Source organism: Neolamprologus brichardi, chromosome 7 (genome assembly GCF_056152115.1).
Source record: "Neolamprologus brichardi isolate AB-2024 chromosome 7, ASM5615211v1, whole genome shotgun sequence".
Taxonomy (NCBI): Eukaryota; Metazoa; Chordata; class Actinopteri; order Cichliformes; family Cichlidae; genus Neolamprologus; species Neolamprologus brichardi.
The window spans coordinates 32148876-32156595 of record NC_142110.1 but is presented as its reverse complement, the minus strand read 5'-3'; the positions used below and the strand labels follow the sequence as shown (position 1 = coordinate 32156595).

The 7720-nt window shown below is 41.3% G+C and overlaps 1 long non-coding RNA gene across 1 annotated transcript; it reads left to right on the top strand.

Annotated features, from left to right (window-relative positions):
- Positions 1–1497: 1497 nt before the first annotated feature.
- Positions 1498–2997, top strand: LOC102793402 (uncharacterized). The gene is made up of 2 exons (XR_015719348.1): positions 1498–1594; positions 1672–2997. It is a non-coding gene; the product is annotated as an uncharacterized LOC102793402 (long non-coding RNA).
- The last annotated feature ends 4723 nt before the right edge of the window (positions 2998–7720 follow it).

The window sequence follows — 7720 nt, the reverse complement described above, 5'->3', positions numbered from 1 at the left end:
GATACTAGCACAATTGAATCGATCCAGTTCAGTATGCAGCTCACTGAACTGTGTTAATTATTTCTTTGTAAAAAATAAACCTCAAACTTGCACTATGAAAAATGTTCGAACCTTTATGTGTGCTTTAGAGACCAGAAAAATGTACATTCCAGGTCTCCAAAAACCCAGTTTCAAAACACATGAAAAGGTGAAAGGTGTGTTTTGTTGTGTTAACTAATTGTTGTGGAAATTAACAATCACAGTCATATAGTTGTGTTTAAATTGTGTTCAAAATTTGCAAATTGGGAATTCATCTCATAAGTCATGGCACACTACTTTCCTCCAATTAGCTGCCCGAATAACTTCTGCAATACTGGCCCTGTGTTTACTTTGTATTAGATTGATACCAACATTTGTAGTGTGCCACAGCAGTGCTGTGAATGAGGGAAATTGTGAATGTTGAATTTTCTTGTTGAAATGTCCAGGCAAGTATATACATGTTAAATGACAAGATATACATGTTCAAATAGCATCAACTAACAAAAAAACTTCAGTTTTTAATTTCTATATGATAATTCAACAATAGGAACAAGTAGTCTGATGTCCTGTAATTATTATGACGATATAATTTAAAATACAATAACACGTTATGTTTTTGTACAAAGTATCGGTATCGGATCAGTATCGGCGACACCACCCTGAATTTTGCTTGGTATTGGATCAGAAAGGAAATCAGTGGTATGGCACATCACTATTTACTGCACTTTCATTTCTCCTGCTCTGTGCTGTGTGTGTGCACATGCTTGGTGCAAAAATAAACCCTGCCACCTACTGTAGTGGATATGCAATTACAGTTTATTCTAGTATGGCGATAAAAGCATCTTCCCATTCCCCCCTGACATCGGCCCCACTATTTGAGAAAGACTGCTCTAGGGTCTTTACCTGACAGTACAGAGAGGCATGAGGTGGTTATTTGATTAGGAGCTATATAAATAATCTGAAACTGAATTCAAATAAACAGTCCAAAACCAAAACAAAATAAAAAGTTACAGTAAAATATTTTCAATAATTTATCTTTTACTCAGTTGTCTTAATGAGTTTGGTAGTGATAGTGTTAATTTGTCAAAAACAAGTTTAATAAATAAATTAATCAAATTATGATGTGAGTTCTATTCCATGGAATAAAGTCCTCTATGTTTTACACTGTATTAGTTCGAGTTTAATATGTGCATACATCTACAGTGCTTTTATTTTTCTAAGAACATAATTACTCATGATGGATAAATACATTCTACTACAAATTTTATGATTTTTAATCATTTATTGTGTTGTGCTTTGCAAAGACAATAAGAATCATTTCAGTTTTTCATGGGAAGCAGTAATTGAGAAACTAAGCAGCTTTAATGTGAAGGAAAAGAAATGCTAATGTTGCCGTGGTAACCAGAATGTTACCACTGTTCTATGCTCTAATGACATGCTCCTTCATGATGTCATTTGAGTTTATCACACATGATGTCATTCAGATGGCTTTGATGTCTGGAATCCTTTCATCTTTCTTTATTCTTATATAGAGGTTTGGACTCATTTCACAGCACTTGGTTCCTCCATAAAACAGGTATTTTATTCTTTACTGCTACGTTTCGTAAAACTCGGCACAACGTTTGTATTACAAATTTTCTTTCTCTTCTACAGAACTGACTATAAGCAGACATGCCCCTCCTGCTTTTGTCTGCGATTTCATGGGCTGCTAGAAGTGCTGCAAATGTCATCAGATCAAGTCTTGGATTTGATCATCCTGATTCATCCACTGCCCACCAAACAAAAGATGTGCCATGTGACGTAGCTCCACCAGACTACTGTCCAACTAATGGTGAGTTTGACCCCACACTCTTCAGCTACATAAAACTTAGGTCACTGACTCATTCTACAACCAAAGGGTTGGAGTTAGTCAGTGAAAATCAGGGAAACAAAACAGAAAATACTCACACAGAATCAGGAAAATCTATTTTATCTGGAGTTTGCACAAAACTCTCATATTTCTCTTCCCTACCAAGAGCTGCTGCTCTGTCTGTGGCTCATGCAATAATTTACATCACCAGGACAATAATCAATAATTCATGCAGGGCAGTTGTGGCGATGTTTAACATGCTCCTGGCAACAATTAGACGCTCTTTTTCTCGGTTTTGGGAAAGAATTGCAGCTCTGATTTCCAGAATCAGAATGGCTGCAAAACAACTGGTGACAACAAAAGTTGCTGTTACCTTTCGTGGAAGCAAGATAGTAATTCCACTTTTTATTGTAATCATATTCACACCAATTGCAATTTTCCATGCAATACTTAACACTTTAGTAAAACTTGTACTTACTAACTTAAAAAATGAACAGGCGAAAAATGAAAAATCTGAAATTTTAATTTCCCTGGCCTGTAACAAAAGGGCAAACTATGAAAGTGTTGGATGCTGGATTTTCAAAGACAAGAATCTGATTTTTAGATGCATTAAGCCTCAATATCACCAAGCGAAAAGCTTAAATTTGCTTGTTTGGTACCATATCAAAGGAAGACTTGTGGAAGTGGCTTGTATCAAAGATCAAAAGAAGCGCCGGGGAGTCGCTTACATGTTTTTGTAAGAGACTCCCTGGAGAAATCCAACAAACCAAACTTGCTGTAAACCCCCCAAATTGGCTCAATCTTAATTAGGCTGTAATGATGTTATTTAGGCTCTTATCACACAAACAACAGTTAAAAATGGTTTATCTTACAGGTAAACTAACCCAACCAGTCGCGACAGATGGCTGCCCCTCACTGAGTTTGGTTCTGTCAGAGGTTTCTTCCTGTTAAAAGGGAGTTTTTCCTCTCCGCCATTGCCTAGTGCTTGCTCATAGGGGATCATTAGATCGTTGGGATGCTCTCTAATACTTTAGGGTCTTTACCTGACAGTATAGGTGACTGTTGTTGTGATGTTGAGCTATAGAAATAATTTTAAATTCAAATAAACATTATTTAAAAAAAAGAAAAAAGATTTGCATATTTTTTAAGCGATATCAGTGTCACAATGAAACTCAGTTGTTCATATAGAATGTTGCTGTTTTGCACTCCAATAGGTCTACACAGCAAGCCAGAACCATGGGTGCCACAGATACCACAGATAAGCTGTGGTATAACTGTAGCTTCCTGTGTTTTGTGATTGGTGTATAAATACACTGTAACTCATTAGGACTTGTTGTGGTCTGTTGTGGTCTAATAATCGTAGCGTATGTCTGTACGTATGTTTGCATGTTCTTTCTCTCTTCCTGCACAAGTGGACCAATGTTGATCAACTTTTGCATAAACATTGACTGGGGCTCTGTGATTGCTAACATCTGTACTGCCTACACAAATATTTGTTTAACAACACTATACATTTGTATATTTTACAGTTAAGTTGAGCAACTAATGGAATGTCATAGCATAGAATGGAACGTGAGATTAGAATAGTGTGACACAATCATAGCATCATGCTGTTGTGACTGTAGCATACGTATGTTTGTATTTTTGTTTGTTTGTGTGTTCTGTGTCTCTAATGTGTTGTGCAGGGATTTGCTACTGTACATTTATGACTGCACAGGGGTGCTCAAAACTTTCTGTACTACCTTCTTGGTTTCTGGAGTCATACACTCTTACACCTAAACCTTGCATTTATTGTGCAGCAAAGACAAACAGTTGGTTTACTTCCTGGTTTAATGTGTCTTTAATGGTTACTTTTTTTTTTTTTTTGCCTGTCCCATTTGGTTCTTTAGCCGTCAGAATTGTTGTCTGAAGACCAACAAGGATACCCAATGGATTTATTTTGCCAAATGGATCATCATGGCATTGCCATATTGCCGTATTGGTCCATTTGATCGACCTTTGTTTTTATTATTTATTTTATTTTATTTTCAGTTGTTACAGACGGGACAGACATGAGTGAGGGATAGGAAAGGGAGAAAGAAAGAGGAAGGAAAAGAAAAACAGAAGGGGAGAGGGACAGTGAGAAAGGGGGGGGGGGGGGGGGGGGGGGGAATATATCTCCGGGATCACCTGTTGAGAGAAAAAGAATAGAAAACAAGCAAAAAAAGCAGAAACAAAGCAACATACTATACACAACACCATCGCATTAATCTAGTTAAGTGTAAACAGCAGTAAATATTAAATATTGAATGTTGTTGTGCAGCACGCAGGACAGACAGCGCACAATGTGCTTTGAAGTAGCAGCCAAGAAAGGTGTGATTTAAGTCTACAAACAGTGAACACCCGTGTGCACACCTGTGTGGATCGGCGCGCTTGTATTCAAATGGTTTCCCCATGTAATGGTCTGCAAGAGGATGTAGAGAGCCATAGCCCTGTCCCCCAGGGAATGAAGCAGGCATGGAGGAGATCCAGGCCCCAGACATCCAGAGGCCCCAGAGTGCAAGAGCCCAAGGAGGACCACCGGAGGGGCATCCGTGCCACCTTCATGGGAAGGGCTGAGGATCCCCAGAGGAGGGGTCACCCAGTAGCCACCGGGCAGAAGCTAGAGGGGGCTGCACCGGCGTGCCCGCCGGCTCCGCCGGCAGCCAGCTGTGCCAGAGTGAACCGAGCCGCAGGCACAGAGGCCGGAGACCCGAGGGCCCTCCGCGCCCCGGAAGAGGCCTGACCAAGCAGTAGGCGCCAGGCCCCGCCAAGTAGCCACCGGGAGTGAGCTGGCACATGACCTGAGCGCCCAGCCCCGGACACCAAGAACCAACAATGCACCGACCCCTGAGGGCATCAGTCACCGGCAGGGAGTATGGTGAGGGGAGATAGGCCTCCACACTTGGAGGGCCTGGGAGTTCCCAGAGAGGTGGAGTCTAAGACCCGACCTGACATATAGACCCAGACAAACAGGCACACACAGACACAGACATGCATTCCCACCCTCATGCACACATATACAAACACTCAGCACTCACCCAACGTAGGAATAAACGTAAATGGACATGTACACACAATCACACTCCCCAAACATACTCTATACCCCGGGTCCAGGTATCCTCGCCCCCAGAGGGGGAAACGGCACCCAGACCCAAGAGATGTTACCCTTCCCTCCGGGGTGGAGGCAAGCAGACCGCCCCAGGCTCCGCAGCAGCAGGGAGGCCAATCGGACAGCCAGCATCTCTTCCCAGCCCCCCCGCCCCGATGGCTAGCAGGGGTGTGTTGAGACCCCATACCTCCCTCCTCCCGCTCAAGTGTAGTGTTGCTGCGTGTTGCTCTAAAGTGTGTTTAAAACAAGGGAGAGCATGGTGCTGCTGCCAGAGAGCAGCAGGTGTTAGCACGGCCCCTCCCGAGAACCCTCAATGTCTACATGGATTTAAAATTGAGAGGTGGGCACCGGCGCCAGAGGTAGGTTTGAATACACAGACCGCCTACTGGACGCCGTTAACGTGCCCACCCTCAAGGCCCTATATATATATATATATATATATATATATATATATATATATATATATATATATATGTGTGTGTGTGTGTGTGTTATGAGAGTGTAAGTAATGTGGATGTCTAAGTTGTGAGATAAAATTGAGGCACAGGTGGCCAGAAGAGGACAGAGGGGGGGGGAATGTCTCCCCTGCACCCTGGTGACACACCCGCACCCCAAGGCCCTACCTGTGTGGGTGGGTGTGGTGGAGCGGGAAGAGGGAGGTAGTCGGGGATGGGGAGAAAAAGAAGGGAGGGGAGGGTGTCCCTCCCTAGGGCCAGCTCCCCCGCTGACCCCAGTAGGCACCCCCGTCCTCTGGTATCCACCAAGGCAAGGGAGCCCAGGCCCATCCAGACCGGGGCCTACGACAGCAGCACCGCCAAGCCCCACAGGACCCGGGGCAGCCCACCCTACCCCACCGCAGAGGAAACTGTACCCACCCCAACATTCAATCATCTCCCAGACTGCACAAGACACAGACACCCAGGTTAAGTATATTCTCCACCTCTCCTATGTCTCTCCCCCACCTGCAGAGTGGACTCCTGCAAAGATGGAACAACCTCCCTGCTTTAATGGTTACTTAAAGACTCCTTTGAGGCACTTATTTAAAATTTCTCTACTTAAAAAGTGTGAAGCCTTTTGGTCAAAAGACCAAAAGTTAGACCAAAAGACCAAAAAGTGTTCAAATTAACTTAAGCTATCATCAAACTGTGAAGAAAAGTGCTCTTATTTCCTGTCCTAAACGTCTGTGGAGCATGTTGAAGAGATGTCAGCAGAAATGTTGAAGTCTTGCTGAGCAGAACTTTTGTCTAATATCACTTTGTACTACAAGATGCTGCAACCTCATTTTAAACCAGCAATGTCAACATACTCACTGGTGAAATACTTTTCTTTTTTATTCTTATTTAAATTGTCTAGCTTTGAATAAATAATTATCAGAATCTCATAACCAAAGTGGTCATCAAATGTAAAATGTATAGAAATCATAGATAAATACCAACAAGACAGTGTATATCACTGTGACAACAGTGTTCGTTTTCATTCAAAGGCTTTATGGCTTTTCCTATAATACCTGGTGGGCCGGTCTCTAGTCAAAAAGCCCATGCCAATTTTTTGTCCAAGTTCAACCCTGGCAAAGACAATAAGAAACACTTCTGTTTTTCATGTGAAGCAGTAATTGAGAAACTAAGCAGCTTTAACCCTTTAAGACCTACCATAGAACCAAGTCCGCCAGAGCTTATATTTTTACATGCTGTGGAGCCATTTTTGGGAGTTTTTCAAGTTGATATACATCAATACAACCATTATAGCCCAAATTTTAATAATATGTATGCATTAAGTGCATAGTAATTACATAAATTGCAAAAAAGTGCAATAAACTACAAAAAAATAGAAAATTGTTTTTGTTTTTTTTAACATATATTTCTAGTTAGAGAAATTTAGGGAGGCTTATCCCTCAAAATTTTGTAAATACAAAAAAGTTGCACAAAATAGTTTCCCACCACAAGAAATTTATTTTGAGTATCTTCATAGTTTTATTTTTGAAATACACCAATTTTTATATACTGCAGGAAAAACGAAAATAAATATTATACTGCAAATTTGCAAAAAAGCAGCATATGCATCAAAATAAACTATTTCCAGCAGTGCAATATGAGTCCTAAGCATCCCAGAAACGACACAGAAAGTCATAAAGTCAAACATAACTTTTAAAAACACCAGTATAGGCTCATAAGGCCCTGATAGTAAAAAACTACATTTCCTCAAAATGGCATCACTTCTGGTTTCGGGCAGGACATGGCGGACATGCGATAGTTCGCGCTGATGGACGTAGGAAGTGTTACAAACAGCTGATCAGAGCGGCAAAGCGTGTTTCTGGAATATTATGTTTTTGTTGCTGCAAGTGCTTTTTATGCAGTTTTTGCAAAGCCATATGTAGAAGGAAACTGTGACCTAGGACAAGCTGATGGCATAAGATGTAAGTACAACTCCTCCGGTTTCATATGCAAAAAAAATTATTGCCCTAGCTTATGTGGTTGCAGTGCTACCGGGATTTAAAAATAGTTATGCAAAAACGGAGCATGCCTGCTCAATCGGCTTTAAAGGGTTAATGTGAAGGAAAAGAAATGCTAATGTTGCTGTGGTAACCAGAATGTTACCACTGTTCTATGTTCACATGTATCTGAAAGCATCATGCTCCTTTAATATTGCACGGTCTCTACCTATCAGTATAAAGAGGCTGTTGTTATGATTTGGAGCTGTATAAATAATCTTGAACTGAATTCCAG